We start from the raw sequence: 16,316 nt of genomic DNA on the forward strand, positions 1-16,316 counted from the left end.
ACTGGTTTTTCCCTCCGGTATCATATTTTGACCCGTTGTATGTACATTTGTATATTTGTGAATGTTTTCGCGCTTATTGACTTTTATCTGTGGCTGGAGGGTTTTTGACGCAGTTGCGTCTGTCTTTTGTGCTTTTGCCAAATAAAAGTGCGCCTGATCACAACTCACTTCTCTCCTGCACCTGACTTCGTACCAGCAGCGCACAACATTGACAGGGAATACCAGAGTACCACAAGTATTTCCATATAGCTACAGTTTTAAAAGATTCTCAGACTTATCTTTTTTACATTTATGAGATTACTCAAACTCCTGATGTTGAAGTTTAAACACTGAAGTAAACCCTAATGCTCAGGCACTATAGAAAATAAGAATACAATTTCTCTCTCTCTCTCTCTCTCTCACTCACACTCACACTCACACACACACACATAGCCTAACCAACACATGCTCAATATCGGCACTATTTTGGTCATGGTGTGGTTCTTACTTGTTGCTTATGAGAGAAGGTGACTGTAGTGCATGTAGACTCACCCGCCCACCCAGTCACACTCACTCAGAGAGACTTCTGGGTGCTTGGATGATGGCTGACTGCATATTAACACGGCCTTCACCTGAAACCATATGGCTCTGATAAAGCTTCTCTCTGAACGCATATAGTCTAATAACTTATTGCCTGTTAGCAAGGGTAACCGAAAGAAAAGAGGCAACATAGACGATGTATAAGAGCTTTGAGTCTAACAATAGAGGGGAGAAATAGGTTTCTAGCCAGAACTGCTGACACTGGCTATTTACAGTGGTTCACAAATGACCAATCAGGCCATCTAGGGAGTTGTTCCTGATCAGGACATGTGGTAAAAAACTAACTCCGGACCCTAGCGACTGTAAGCCTGATTAGAGCAGTGAATGTTAGTGGTAAACTACTCAGTGGTGAGGCCTGTCTCTGCCCCTCTGGGTGCATCTAAAATGACACCCCATTTCCCTACATAGTGTACTACTATGCCCCATGGGGAATAGGGTGTCATTTGGGGCAAACTCCATCTCTCTGCCAGGCTGTTCAGCCAGAGGGAGTTCTGTTCTGCCAGTAGCTGTTCCCCTCAGCCCCCTCTTCCCTCCGCCCCCCAGCTGCCAGGGTCAATGCTGCTAGGCACCAGGTGTGAAGTCAGTAGTCTCAGCCAGGCGGAACGCTTCGCCTTCAACCCCTCCTGCTTTATCTCCAAGCCCCTGGGAGAAACTCCTCCTACCTCCACTCCTCTCCTGAGCCCTCCTCTCCTGAGCCCCCCTCTCCTGAGCCCTCCTCTCCCAAGCCCTCCTCCCCTGAGTCCTCCCTTCCTGAGCCCTCCTCTCCTGAGCCCTCCTCTCCTGAGCCCTCCTTTCCTGCTGCCTCTGGCTTAATCACACACATCTTACTGCCAAAACAGGAACTCAACAACTGCCTGTAATAGCCTACTTGAAAACAGGAGTAATCTGAATCAGGCATTCTACAGGGAGGTGAAGTGAGGACCCCATTTTTAGCCATGCTCTGTCTGGTGAGTGATAGAAGAGAAGCAGAGAGAGAGAGAGAGGACTGAGGGAAGAGAAACTGCTAATGACTCAAAAACACAAAACCTGGCTTGTCAGTCCTCTGTGCTCATTTGTGCATGACGCCGGCCTGGGGGGGTGAGTGTGTCACAGCGGACAGCCCGATATTGTTAGACCAGGAGGATGGAGAAGAGAGAGAGAGAGGGTGAAGAGACAGGACAGAGAGTGAAGAGCGGGGGGCGTAGAGGGAGAAGAGAGAGAGAGTGTCAAAGGGGAGGGGGCAGAGGTGAACTAAGGTGGGATGCTCTGCAGCATTGCGCTCCTTTTCTCTGTCAGTGTTAAAGGTAAGACATTGATGATGCGGCACGTGAGCTGCTCTGACAGACAGTTTAGTGACGAGGCCCAGAGAGAGAGAGAGAGTAGATAGAACCGCAGAGGGATAGAGACAGATAAAGAGAGAGACAGACAAAACGAGAGCGAAAGAGGGGTGGAGGGGGTGGAGAGCGAGATAGAGAGAGAACCACACAGGGAAGAGAACTGTGAGAAGAGAGGCCCTGCTACTAAACTGACTATAATAAGGCTAGAGAGAGAGAGAGAGGCCCTGCTACTAAACTGACTATAAGGCTAGAGAAAGAGAGAGAGGCCTAATGCTGCATTTCTTTAACAGAATAGTTGAATTCAGGTGTCGTTGCAATTTGTCACGCCTCTGATGATGGTGAATCGCTTGTAAATTGATGGCATTCCCACCATTGTTTTTGCCAGGTGGTGATGAATGACGGTGCAGATTGACACTGACAAACAATGCGGTGCGTGGATCACTTTACTAGCTCGTTCACTTAAGCACGGACAATCACATGAATACCGCAACAAATAACCCACATACAGTGTGAATATAACCATGATAAATGGCAACAGAGGGAGAGGCAGATGAGAGATGAACGTTTCTGTGGCTTAGGGCATCATTGGAATGAATCCAGTATTGTAGTTACGATGCAGGTTAAAAACAGAGCTCTTTCCTTGTGTCATATAGCTACACGGCGTCTGGCAGAATTCTGAATCATGAAGTCAGACCCAGGAATCGTAATTTCCATGGAGATGAGAGGCAGCCAGTAATTCCCAGGCACACTACGAGTGTATCCATGCCCACTCTCAGCAAGGAACACACACACCCTGACACACACACTCACGCACACCCGAACACACAGAGGAAAGCCCCTCTAGATGTAGCCAGTGCTGTAAGCTAGGGACTTCCCCCAAAACCTTTGAGTACATATGGTTGTGTGTTTGTAGGTGTGCGCTGTGTGTGTGTTCGTGTCACATGTGCGTGTGTGTGACATAGTGGAACGTAGTGAGAGAGACCCCAGCAGGGAGGGAAGTGTGTTGGAGTCATCAGGGTTAGCAGTAATCAGGCCTCTCCAGCTGCTTCCTGTGTGGGGAGACCCAGGTGCTCAGGCCCTTTCTCCCCCAGAGACACAGCTTGCGCCAGAGTCCCAAATGGCACCCTATTACCTATAGAGTGCACTACTTTTGGCCAAAGCCCAATGGTCTCTGGCCAAAAGTAGTGCACTATATAGGGAATTGGGTGTCATTTGGGACACAGACAGAGCCAGTGCTGGCCCCCAGCACAGAATGGCAGGAACTTGGAACGGGAGAGGAGTTAACCTCTGTGCCTCCACACACACAAATACAGGCACACAAGACAGAAATACACAAGCACATAGACATATACAGAAGCAAACACACATGTGACACACACTAACTCTCACATTTGTTTTACTATCCTTGTGGGAACTAAACATTGAATTATCATTCAAAATCTTATTTTCCCTAACCCCTAACACTAAACCTTTAATCTAACCTCACTCCTAACCTTACCCCTAACTCCTGACCCTCAACCTAACCACATAACCCTAACAATAACCTTAATTAACCCAAAATAGCATTTTTCATTGTGGGGACCGGCGAAATGTCCCCAATTGTCCAAATTTTCCTTGTTTTACTATCCTTGTGAGGACCTCTGGGTCATTTACAAAATAGCCTCTAACACTCTACTCAGCAAATTGGATGTAGTCTATCACAGTGCCATCCGGTTTGTCACGAAAGCTCCATATACTACCCACCACGGCGACCTGTATGCTCTCGTTGGCTGGTCCTCGCTACATATTCGTCGCCAAACCCACTGGCTCCAGGTCATCTATAAGTCTTTGCTAGGTAAATCCCCGCCTTATCTCACCTCACTTGTCACCATAGCAACACCCACCCATAGCACGCACTCCAGCAGGTATATTTCACTGGTCATCCCCAAAGCCAACACCTACTTTGGCCGCCTTTCCTTCCAGTTCTCTGCTGCCAATGACTGGAACGAATTGTAAAAATCACTGAAGCTGGAGACTTATATCTCCCTCACTAACTGTAAGCATCAGCTGTTAGAGCAACTTACCAATCACTGTACCTGTACACAGCCCATCTGTAAATAGCACACCCAACTACCTCATCCCCATATTGCTGTTTATCTTCTTGCTCTTTTGCACCCCAGTATCTCTACTTGCACATCATCATCCCCACATCTATCACTCCACTGTTAATGCTCAATTGTAATTATATAGCCTCTATGGCCTATTTATTGCCTTACTTCCCTAATCTTACTACTTTTGCACACACTGTACATAGATCTTCCTATTTTGTTTATGTGTAACTCTGTGTTGTTGTTTGTGTCGCACTGCTTTGCTTTATCTTGGCCATGTCGCAGTTGTAAATGAGAACTTGTTCTCAACTGGTCTACCTGGTTAAAAGGTGCCACCCGTGACACATGCACATACAAACACACTGCGCACACAAGCAGTCTCCTTAATAGCTCCCCATTCCCTCTTCAGTGTTTGAACACAAACTAAGGGCCATGACCTCAGCTATTCTCTGGCCACAATCATTCAGCTGATGGATGACAGGGGGAACTGACCCCAGATCTGTAACCATTGGTTATCTAAGGTAAAGTCAGTCTCTTAACAGTAATACACTGAGTAACGATTACACTGAGAACCCCCAGGTGAAAATATTGGGCAAAGTCCAATTTGACACAGTCACTCTTGATGAGATTAGCTTTCCTCTGTTTGCAGAGACTTTCATAGTGCATGTCTGAGTCTAATCAATATTGGAGGAGCTCCAGTGTAAAGCTCTAGGATTTTAGACTAGAGCCCAGGGCAGGTTGCCTTTACGGTGGCTCGGAGTGGATCAGATGAGACTCTGCCTGGCAAACCTAGTGATGTCGTGAAATCAGTCTGCTGTGTTCGTGTGTGTGTGTGCTACCTAGCAAATCCAATGACATCATCGTGATTTAGTGATGTAGTCGGAGGGGAAATTTGGTGACTCTGTTCTCACTCAGCGCAGATGCTTAGAGGGAAGTGTGGGGGAGATTTTGAGGTGTGTGTGTGTGTGTGTGTGTATGTGTGAGGAAACCATCCAACATTCTATAGAAGTAATATCTTAATTAGGCTAACTAGGCTACCTATTCTCCACATGGTAAAACACCGAACTGCTGATAGGCTATAGTTCAGGAGACAGGCGCAGGAATGCGTAATCGGGTTTTTTATTACACCCAAATGACGGCGTGCCATGTAAAGGCATGGGGACAAAGACCAAACAAACACTATACATAACACAGGTTTGAAACCCAAACAAAAGAGCGAGGAGTATCTCGAATAAATAACACAAGCGCACAATGATTATCACACGGGACGAGACCCATAATCATATGCGCAATCCACAATGACACGACAGCCAAAACACACAGCACAGGTACTCACATACACCAACGGACATTGTAACAATAATGGACAGGACAATGGAAACCAAGGACACACTTATACAATTACTAATCACTGGGAATAGGGGCCAGCTGTGCGTAATGAAAGTTCCGGAGGGAACCGTGACAATGTCCTTTTTTGTCTGTTTTGCCTTATAGTCACTGCCAGTTTGGTAGGCCTCTAGAAGTCAAGTGATGTAAAACACCAAACATTCATTAATATGCTGTAATGTTTGTAAACACTTTACCTAGCAGCCAACCAGCTTGCACCAATCCCTTGTAATTACAGTAAAATACTTTGAAATACAAACCCCTCCTCTCAAAGAATTTAATTCATCCATTCATTCATACCGATTACAGTAGCCTTGACTTTTTTTTACAGTAAAAGTCCTTTGATAGCGTATTTATATTACAGTAGGTGTACTGTAATATGAAATACATTATTATACTTGTGACTGAGCTGCCTGTAAGCTACTGTCAAATTCATGGTAACCCCTTTACAATGTGGAGTGTTAGCTTTAGTAATGTGGTTTTCAATCCAGACAACACTTTAGGATGTGACATTTACCTGCCAGAGAGAGTTACTGTACTGCTGTACTGGAGACGAGGTAACACGTCATCACAATCACACAGAGTCCATCAGAGAGACAAGAGAGAGATGGAGAATGTGTGTGTGTGTGTTTGTGTGCATTTGTGCGTGGGGGCATGCTTGTACTGTGTACCTTCAGCAGTACCTAACACACTCTTACACCTTTTGGACTAATCACTAAGGAAGGGCTGCTAACAAGACACATCAGCAGCGTCCTCAGTGAGTACACTACAGTACCATCACCACCACCACCACCATCATAATCCCCATCACTTCCACCACCACTATCACACATGTACAGTATCTGTGTGTTATGTCTTTATCCACAGAGTGTTTTCCGTGGTTCTAAACCAGTATGACAGTGCTAGCAGAGCAGACCCACAACCTTATACTGTGATTTGACAAAGTAGAGCAGTCAGTTCCTGTCAGTCAGTCAGCTTCATTCAGAGAGGCTATTTATCTAGGAGAGAGGGCAGGGCAGTGTAACCTGGCAGACTGGAGACAGACATACACACACCATGCGATCTGCTCTTCCTGCTATCTGTCCAGTGAGGTGTGATTGGAAGCAGCCAAGCGTGACAACAGCCATTTAAAATACCCACCGGCTCCCTGACCAGATAACTGTAGCAGTACAGCTAAAGTCACACAGGCACAACCTAGCACACACACACACACATATATACACACACACAAATCTAGCAAAATGTCTGAATTGTCTTCTCTGAAGAGATAGAGAAGAAGACAGATGATCTAATAAGTAGAATGCACTAAGAGGATGTGATGTATAGCTACAGAGGAAAGGGTAGAGTCCTCACCTCAAAACCCATTGGAGGAGAATGTCAGAGGGCGTTCTCATCCAATGGGTTTTGAGAAGGAGGAGAGGAGAGAGGACGGCAGGAGTATGCAATTGAGATTACTCCCTCTGTCTCCACCCCCTTTACTCTCATTTCTCCATTTAGCTTCTTCGAATAGCTTCCGGATCACTCAAGGGATCATCTGTTTGATAGCAGACAGACACTGTGTGTGTGTGTGTGTGTGTGTGCCTGTGTGTGTGTGTGTGTGTCTGTGTGTGTGTGCCTGTGTGTGTGTGTGTGTGTGTGTGTGTGTGTGTGTGTGTGTCTGTGTGTGTGTGTGTCTGTGTGTGTGTGTGCCTGTGTGTGTGTGTGTGTGTGTGTGTGTGTGTGTGTTACATTATGCATGGTGGCACATGGTCTTTAAATACTTCAGTGATCAAATGAAGAAGCCTGCCTGCTTACAGCGATCACGTTAAAGAGGAGGGGTATCTGGTTACCTAGTGCTATCTGTCTGCTGTGTGTGTGTGTGTGTGTATTAGGGCTGAGAATGGCCAGGGAACTCACGATATGAAATGATCACAATACTTTGTTCTGCGATTCTCACGATTATGTATTGCGATTCGATACTGTGATTTTACCGCGATAGAGCTTTTCAAACATATTGCTCACGATATGTCTGCTGCAGAGGGACAAGAGAGAGAGCCATGAGTAAACACATTTTGATCATTCATGGAAATAAAAGTGCTGAAAACAAGTTGGCTCCCTATTTAAAAAGATGGAGAACCAGCTATGAAGGAGAGTTTTGGTGCAGGTACAGCCAACTAGTGCCAAAATAATATTGAGATATTGTCAAAAACGACATCGTCAGAAATAGTATCCTGATATGTAACTATTGATTTTTTTCCCATCACTAGTGTGTGTGTGTGTGTGTGTGTGTGTGTTGCACTCTGAGGTACCTGGTGCATGTATAACATGATCGACTGCCCGCCTGCCAAAGTCCCACACACACACACGCACACACACGCACCCACGCACAGGGTGTGGCCCCTCTTCCTCTCCAAACAACCTGCAGATAGACGACCAGAGCTGATATACTGAAGATAACAAGTACAGTACTAATCTACTGTGACAACAACAGGCCAAACACAACCAGCCTCATAATCTCATGTGACACTCTGTTGTTGATATTGGCTCTCTCCTGGATTATAGGGATTTATAATCCATGATTAATGAATGAATCTGCATCATGCTCTTTGCTCTATTGTTTATACAGTGTGTGTAACACTGATGTAGCCTTCCTGTGTTTATACACCAGGCTCAGAGAAATACTGGTGTAGCCTAAATAAAATCTGTGGTATTATGTAAACATGTTTGTGAGGTGATTAGAGAGGGAGTGATCAGGCCCCAACTGTATGTGTCTACCTCCGGGTCATATTCGTTAGTACACAGTACTAAACTATTTGCAACGGGAAACGAAAACAAGTTCATGTAGTCCCGTTTGGTGCCTAGTGAATACAGCCAAGGTTTTCCATGAGTCTCCTTCTGGAGCCTTGTTTGACTGGAATATTAGAGGATGATTTAGTCTGCGTCCCAAATGGCACCCTGTTCCCTATGGGCCTATGGTCAGAAGTAGTGCGCTATATAAGGAGTAGGGTGCCATTTGGGTCACAGAAATGGCCTTCCTCCTCCCTGTGGCCGTGGCATGTCTGTGTTTGGTAAGAGCCTCCCCCTGGGCTGGTGCAGGGCTGAGGGGAGGGACTGGAGAAGGCAGAAATAGCACAGGTGTGTGTTTGTGTGTGTGTGTGTGTGTGTGTGTGTCTCACAGCTAAGGCTGCTCTGCCAAGAATAAGAGATTAGGAGAAACTGTGCTGACCCCCTTTCCTTCCTTCTTTGAAACTGACCCAGAGGATAATGACGTGAAGTACGTTACACAACTTATCACAGGAATTACACATATTCCACACACACATCACAGCCTATATACACTACTATAAGACGTAGCCTTAAGACGTAGCCTATATACACTACTATACACATAGCCTATACTGTAGAAAATACAGAGGTATATAATGTAAGCAAATAGTGTAAAGCACCCATAAACACACACACACTTGAACAAGTCACACACACACTAAGGTGGGAGGAGCAGGAAAGTGGTCTGTGCTGTGTGTAGTTGATGTCACCTATGATGCTTCTTCACAGAGCAGAGCAGAAGACCCAGAGGGCTTACGGTTCTTCTGCATCCATTCAGTCACTCTGTCTCTCTCTGTCTCTCTCAGAAACCACTCAGCTAGCACACAAATGCCAGAAAAGAGAGTGGAGAATAATGAAAATCTACGTGATAGAGTTTCAAGCCAGGGGCAACACAGGTCCAACTCCAACCTGTGAGAGGAACTGATTCAATGTACCTAAGGACCCCAGCTGTCACAGTGTGAGTGTGTGTGTGTGTCTGTGCAAGTCTTTATACTGAGAGTGCTTTGAAACATAGCAACCTGTATGTTCTTCATATTTCCTATATGATTTCACTGTTGACGTTTTCCTGGCTGTTTTCTTCGGCAGTTCATGTCAGGGCGGCCGGAGAAGGTGGAAAGTTTGTCTAACAGCGGATTCTGCTGTGACGTGGCTACAGAGGACTCCTACGTTGTTGATGGGCCTCCCTGTTCTATGTTAACAGCTCAATCAAACAGACAGGCTGTGTCCGTGTGAATGCAGGAATGTACTTGACTCTTGCTGCTCTTTCCTATGTAGTGTACTACTTCCAGAAAGACGCACACACACATACAAACACACACACACACACACAATACCAGGAGAAGCTGCTGCTCAATAAATAACTAGCAGTGTGTGTATGTAGCAGCTTTTGTATTGTTTTGTCTGTCGCTAAACCTGCTCTGTGCTGCCCCCTATCGTTCTGATTTATATGACCACTCATTAAAGGCGGTGTTAGCACCATCTGGATACGTCTCAAATGGCACCCTATTCCCTACATAGTGCACTAATTCTGACCAGAGCCCTATGGGCCCTGGTCAAAAGTAGGGCACTATATAGGGAATGGGGCACCATGTGGGACACAGCCTATGCCTCCTTCTCCCCTTTAGTCCAGTCATATTTCCTTCTGGGCTGATTCAGTGTTTTCTGCCGGGCAGGCAGACGATCATGCCATCATGACCAGACAAGAGCAGGTCGGGGTCGATGACAATCTGGATCGATGTGGAGGGTGGGTGTGTTGGTGACCGTGTGTGTGTGTGTGTGTGTCTGTGTGGAGTTACGGGTACATGCACCTAACCACAGAGTAATGAAGAAGCACTGTGACTGCAGCACCTGTCACCTGTGAACAAACAACCACTTCTTAGCCCTCATTAAACAACCTCCTCATCGCTCCCAACACACACACACACACACACACACGCACACATACACTCCCTCCTGCATTTTCAAATGGGTCTCGTTCCTCACTCCAGCACCATGCAAACATCTTTCCTCCCTCCCACCTCCCTCCTCCTCGTAGTCTTCTTCACCCACCTCCCTGTGCCCCTGTACAGGAGCAGTTCATTCAAGCAGTATGGACGGCAATTCTTCACACAGTCCCCCATTAAAACAAAGTGCCTACAGATAAAATCAGTGACTGCAGCCATGTGAAATACATTTGCTCTCTCCAGGGTGATAAGCAAGTGATTATTTTTCCTCTTGGTTGCAGTTTGTCCTTTTCAGATGAACTCTCCAGGAGAAATAGCTCTGGGATGAAATGATGTGTAGGTCAGCCGGTGTCTGGTTTCAACCTGTAATGAGTGATGAGAAGTGCCATACTGATACATCATCTGCCATAGATTGGAAAGTACATCTTAAAAGCCAGATTCAACATATAGCCTAGGCTAGAATGTCTGCTTTGTTCTTAAGAGGCCGTAGTAAGTACATCTGAAAAGCCAGATTCAACATATAGCCTAGGCTAGAATTGTTGTGAAATTAACCGAAAATGACGGCCGATGTTCTGTGGTCAGAGGCGATAGTAAGGCGATCTGTTGTTTTTAACCATTCATCTGCGCTGTCTGCTTTGTTCTTAAGAGGCAGTAGTAAGACAGACAGATGGCAGCCCCGGGGCATCTAAGTCTTATCTGCATGTTATCACCATGCTACACTCACAGTGTTTAGATAACAGCCAGTCGTCACAGCTTGCCGCTAAATCCATTTCCCATCTCCTCCTATGGCTGTGTGTAATTAGACCTGCATAAACACCTGGCTGAAACAAGGCATGCACAGGGTGAGTATGACTGTGTGCAGCTGGTGGGATGGTGTTGGGTAGGGAGGGCTGGGCTGGGGTGGACATAGACAATCACGGGTGCAGCCGCAGCTGGGGGATAGTGGGGGGATAGTGGGGGGGGTGTAACACAGAGAGACTCTAATTGTATTTGCTCATACTAGAGGCTTCTATGACAGAGGCACAGCCTGCTACTGATGATGTGAGGCAGGGTGTGGCATCATTCCCTTGTCTTTGTGTGGAAGCTGGCAGACCAGGGCCATGATATGATAGCAGAGGAGAGAAGCTTGAGTAGTGGGCCAGTGGTCAAGATGGAGAGCAATGCCTCAGCCAGTGATGTATTTCAGTATGGTACTGCTGGTGAAATTGAGATTATAAAAAAAATATATGTTTACCTTTATTTAACTAGGCAAGTCAGTTAAGAACAAATTCTTATTTACAATGGCAGACCGCGGCCAAAACCTAACCCGGACCACGCTGGGCCAATTGTGCGCCGCCCTATGGGACTCCCAATCACGGCCGTTTGTGGTGCAGCCTAGAATCGAACCAGTGTCTGTAGTGACGCCTCTAGCACTGAGATGCAGTGCCTTAGACAGCTGCACCACTCGGGAGACTTCATTATTAATATAATAGCAAGTGTGAAAAACTATACACCCTTTTCAATCAACCATAGTGTCTCAACCCATAGACGGGTAGGTACAATACCAACGTGTGCACAACTATGGGGTTGGTGTCACGATCGTCGTAATGAGCGGACCAAGGCGCAGCGTGAGTATAGTTCCACATATCTTTTAATCTCCTTGAAACAAACAAAACAATAAAGAAACAACGCAACGTTAAGTCACGACGTGCAACTAAACACAAACAATATCCCACAAAACACAGGTGGGGAAATGGCTACTTAAATATGATCCCCAATCAGAGGCAACGATAAACAGCTGCCTCTAATTGGGAAAGATATTACCACCAACATAGAAATAGACATACTAGAACACCCCCTAGTCACGCCCTGACCTACTACACCATAGAGAACCAAGGGCTCTCTATGGTCAGGGCGTGAGAGTTGGTTTAGATTACGTGTCAAACTCATTCCACGGAGGGCCGAGTGTCTGCGGGTTTTCGCTCCTCCCTTGTACTTGATTGATGAATTAAGGTCACTAATTAGTAAATCACTTCCCTCACCTAGTTGTCTAGGTCTTAATTGAATGGGAAAAACAAAAACCTGCAGACACTAGGCCCTCCATGGAATGAGTCTGACACCCCTGTAAGATTGCTGACAACATGTAAACCATTGAGGTCACCAGACCCAGGCTTTCAGGGTTTTAGCCCCAAATTATATTCTCTCCGTCCCGAGGCTTTTTCACTGCTGGGATGGTTTAAAACAAGCTAGGCTACACTGCAATTAATACTCCCAAACATGAGCCCTTGCCTGCCCTGCCTTTTTAGTGCTGCCTAATAACAGCATTTTTGTGTACGGTGGCACTTTAGAAGGCAGAGTCAAAGTGGTTTTCTAAAGTCTTTTCTTATTTGTCAAAAGAAATTATAATCCGGCACACTGCGTCTGTTCATTCTCTGAGGAAGCCAGCGCAAAAATGAGAAGGAGAACCGGAGGTTAACTTTGTTAGGTTGCTGTTACTATAGCACATTTTGTTAGCCCATGATGATGTTATTCAGAGTTATTGACCTCGTAAATCAGATTCGAGTAATTTACATTTAAACATGTTGACTCAAAAGCTTCACTGAGGGACTACCCAGTCTAGCTAGCAGTGCTGCTTTATTAGCAACCTAGCACATTTTATGCGCAGGGTTTTGACAGGAAAGTGAAAGGGGGATACCTAGTCGGTTGTACAACTGAATGCCTTCAACTGAAATGTGTCTTCCGCATTTAACCCAACCCCTCTGAATCAGAGAGTTGCGGTGCAGAACGACATATTTTTACTTTGTCAGTACAGTTATTGATTAGCTATCTGGACACTGAATACAACTGCTGGAGCTCTGCATCACCAACCGACAAAGTATCACTAACTAACCAATTACTGTCTAATCAAGTACTGTCCAAATATGCTAAAATTACTAATAAAGATAGCTAGCTAACTTAAGGCTAACATGACCGTAGCTACGTTTTGGTAACGTCAGCTCAATTAGCTAGCTAACATTAAGGTTATCTGTTGAAAAAACAAAGCTGGCTATACAGAATTGAAGATGTAGCTCAGCAAACACAGAGGCGGTTGTTGTATTTGCAGAAGTAAGTTAATAGATTGTGTGTGTGTTTACAATACAATTATTTAGCATCTAGCAACATAGATGGGTTGGCTGACAACGTCATGAAAACGATGTGTGCGCTTCCATGGGGCAGAAATATTTGAGCTGTTCTCGCCATAATATTGTCTTGGTCTTTTACCAAATAGAGCTATCTTCTATATACCATCCCTACCTTGTCACAACACAACTGATTGGCTGAAAAGCATTAAGACGGAAAGATATTCCACAAATGAACTTTTAACAGGGCACACCTGTTAATTGAAATGAATTCAACGCCTCATGAAGCTGGTTGAGAGAATGCCAAGAGAGCGCAAAACTGTCATCAAGGCAAAGGGTGGCTGCTTTGAAGAATCTCAAATATAAAATAGATTTAAATGTGTTTAATGCTTTTTTGGTAACTACATGATACCATATGTGTTATTTCATAGTTTTGATGTCTTCACTATTATTTAAAAATAAAGAAAAACCCTGGAATGAGTAGGTGTGTCCAAACTTTTGACTGGTACTGTACATACTAACACCCTTGGGAAAGAGTGAAGTCATAGACAGGTTTGCACCTACAGTTTGATTTTGTTACATTTTTTATCTTTATGGATGGACTAACATCCTAGTACTGTGTAATATAACCCGCAAACATTGTGAATATTTAGTTGGAGAAAGGATTGTATGCCGGTATGTACATGTGTGTAATAGTGTGAAGTGTTTTTACTACAGGGGTGTATTTATTTTTGTGTAATTAATTAGGTAGAAATATTGTCCTGTAGCTAATTGACCTTGGAATCTGTGATTTATTACCCCAAATATTCTAAAATCATGATTTTCAAGCATGTTTGTACATATTATCTGCAAAAGTTTGACCCCCACTACAGTTATAATTCAAGCCTACTGCTAACGTGAGGTTATGCAGTTCAAACGTAATCCAAAAGTTGTCACCCCCCACTCTACAGTTATAATTCAAGCCTACTGCTAACGTGAGGTTATGCAGTTCAAACGTAATCCAAAAGTTGTCACCCCCCACTCTACAGTTATAATTCAAGCCTACTGCTAACGTGAGGTTATGCAGTTCAAACCTAATCCAAAAGTTGTCACCCCCCACTCTACAGTTATAATTCAAGCCTACTGCTAACGTGAGGTTATGCAGTTCAAACCTAATCCAAAGGAAGTCAACCTAAAATCCCAATCCTGCTATATTACATGTAACTACTAAAGTGTTTTGTGCAAAACATGCATTAGTGGTGTAGGCTGCCACCATTTTGAAACTGCACAGTGAGCGCAGCATGACAATCTCACATTAGTTAGCAGTAATGTCACCAACATCAACAAGAGGCTTTTTCTATTGACAATCAAATATTGGACATGGTTTATGAAAACATTGCAACAAAATTATAAATACTTTTCCCAACTATTTTTCTTCATGGAAAATTAAGATATAGTTATGCACTTGTAATTTGTACTTGCTAATAGATATTCCATGGGTTTACTGACTGGTTTACTGACCCCAACCCATTGAATTAATATTAAGAAGTGTTAATTATTAGGCGTCAGGAGAGCACAGCGCATGGAGGAAAGCAGTGAGATATGCAACATAGAGTTATGTTTTTGCAAAGTGTTCACGGCTAGCGTGCGAGGCCAAGAGTGCGCGGGACGCTTCATTTTGGTCACGCAGAGATAAAATCCCCCCTTCCGGAGTTAGCCCCAGGTCTTCAGGGCTGAGATCCGGATGTTCTGAATGTCTAGTGACGTCTCTGATGTAAACTATATTTTGTCTCCAAATGTTTATTGATAACATAAATACATTTGCACAATGTCACACTTGTTGTCTCTCAAATACAATGAGCACTTGTTGTCTCTCAAATACAATGTCACAGTTGTTGTCTCTCAAATACAATGTCACAGTTGTTGTCTCTCAAATACAATGTCACAGTTGTTGGTTCGCTAGCTAGTGAATTTGAGCCACACTAGCATTGACATGAAATCAGTCAAAACAAGACATGGCATCAAGACAAGATAAAACGAGCTAAAATGAGCCACCTATGATTCCCCAAATTGTTGGTAGCGATCTGACCATTCAGAATCATAACAAAGCACGGCTTCTGGCCCCATCGATGCGCGCTCATCGTTTTTGTGACGTTGTCAGCCAACCCCTCTATAGGACTCTAGCCAAAGTAGATCACTATAAGAATAGGTGCCAATTGGCACACACATCACCAACTCAGCATAGCAGCTCTTTACAGAAAAGATGAGACGCCACTTTGTGTGTGACGACCTGAAAGACCATGAATCATGAATTCAAAGTTAGAAAGCTATTTATACTTACCTGGGTCACCTTTCATCTTTTTTAAGACATAGCCTACCTATTACATGTAGCTTGTTTTCTGACTACTTCTGTGAAACTGGGCAGAATACTATATAATCTACCAATGACTGCTTAGTAACAATATGAGCCTGTTTTTTTTTACTATGTCCCAAATGGCCCTAAGGGCTCTTGTCAAAAGTAGTGCACTACATAGGGAATAGGAGGTCATCTTATTCCTCCTGTCCAATGCAGCATCCACTTCAATATACTGCACATCTTCCTGGTTTAAAGTGACATTCCTAGTCTTCTGAAAACCATACTGTACTTCCTGATTCCCTCTACAGGCTCATGAAATAGTCTAGCAGCACATAAACTGAGTCACACAGTCACTGCCCTACTAGTCCCCATCACACATTTTTATTTTTTATTTTACCAGGTAGGTTGACTGAGAACACATTCTCATTTACGGCAACAACCTGGGGAATAGTTACAGGGGAGAGGAGGGGGATGAATGAGCCAATTGTAAGCGGGGGATGATTAGGTGGCCAGATTGGGAATTTAGCCAGGACACCGGGGTTAACTCTTACAATAAGTGCCATGGTATCTTTAATGACCTCAGAGAGTCAGGACACCCGTTTAACGTCCCATCCGAAAGACGGCACCGTACACAGAGCAGTGTCCCCAATCACTGCCCTGGGGCATTGGAATGTTTTTTAGACCAGAGGAAAGAGTGCTTCCTACGGGCCCTCCAACACCACTTCCAGCAGCATCTGGTCTCCCATCCAGAGACTGACCAGGACCAA

General features: G+C 44.6%; 1 protein-coding gene across 1 annotated transcript in view; it reads left to right on the forward strand.

Moving 5' to 3' along the window:
• LOC115101556 (zinc finger E-box-binding homeobox 1-like) overlaps window positions 1-16,316 on the forward strand; it is a 95,845-nt gene that overhangs the window by 36,041 nt on the left and 43,488 nt on the right.

Source organism: Oncorhynchus nerka, linkage group LG20 (assembly GCF_034236695.1).
Source record: "Oncorhynchus nerka isolate Pitt River linkage group LG20, Oner_Uvic_2.0, whole genome shotgun sequence".
Classification (NCBI taxonomy): domain Eukaryota; kingdom Metazoa; phylum Chordata; class Actinopteri; order Salmoniformes; family Salmonidae; genus Oncorhynchus; species Oncorhynchus nerka.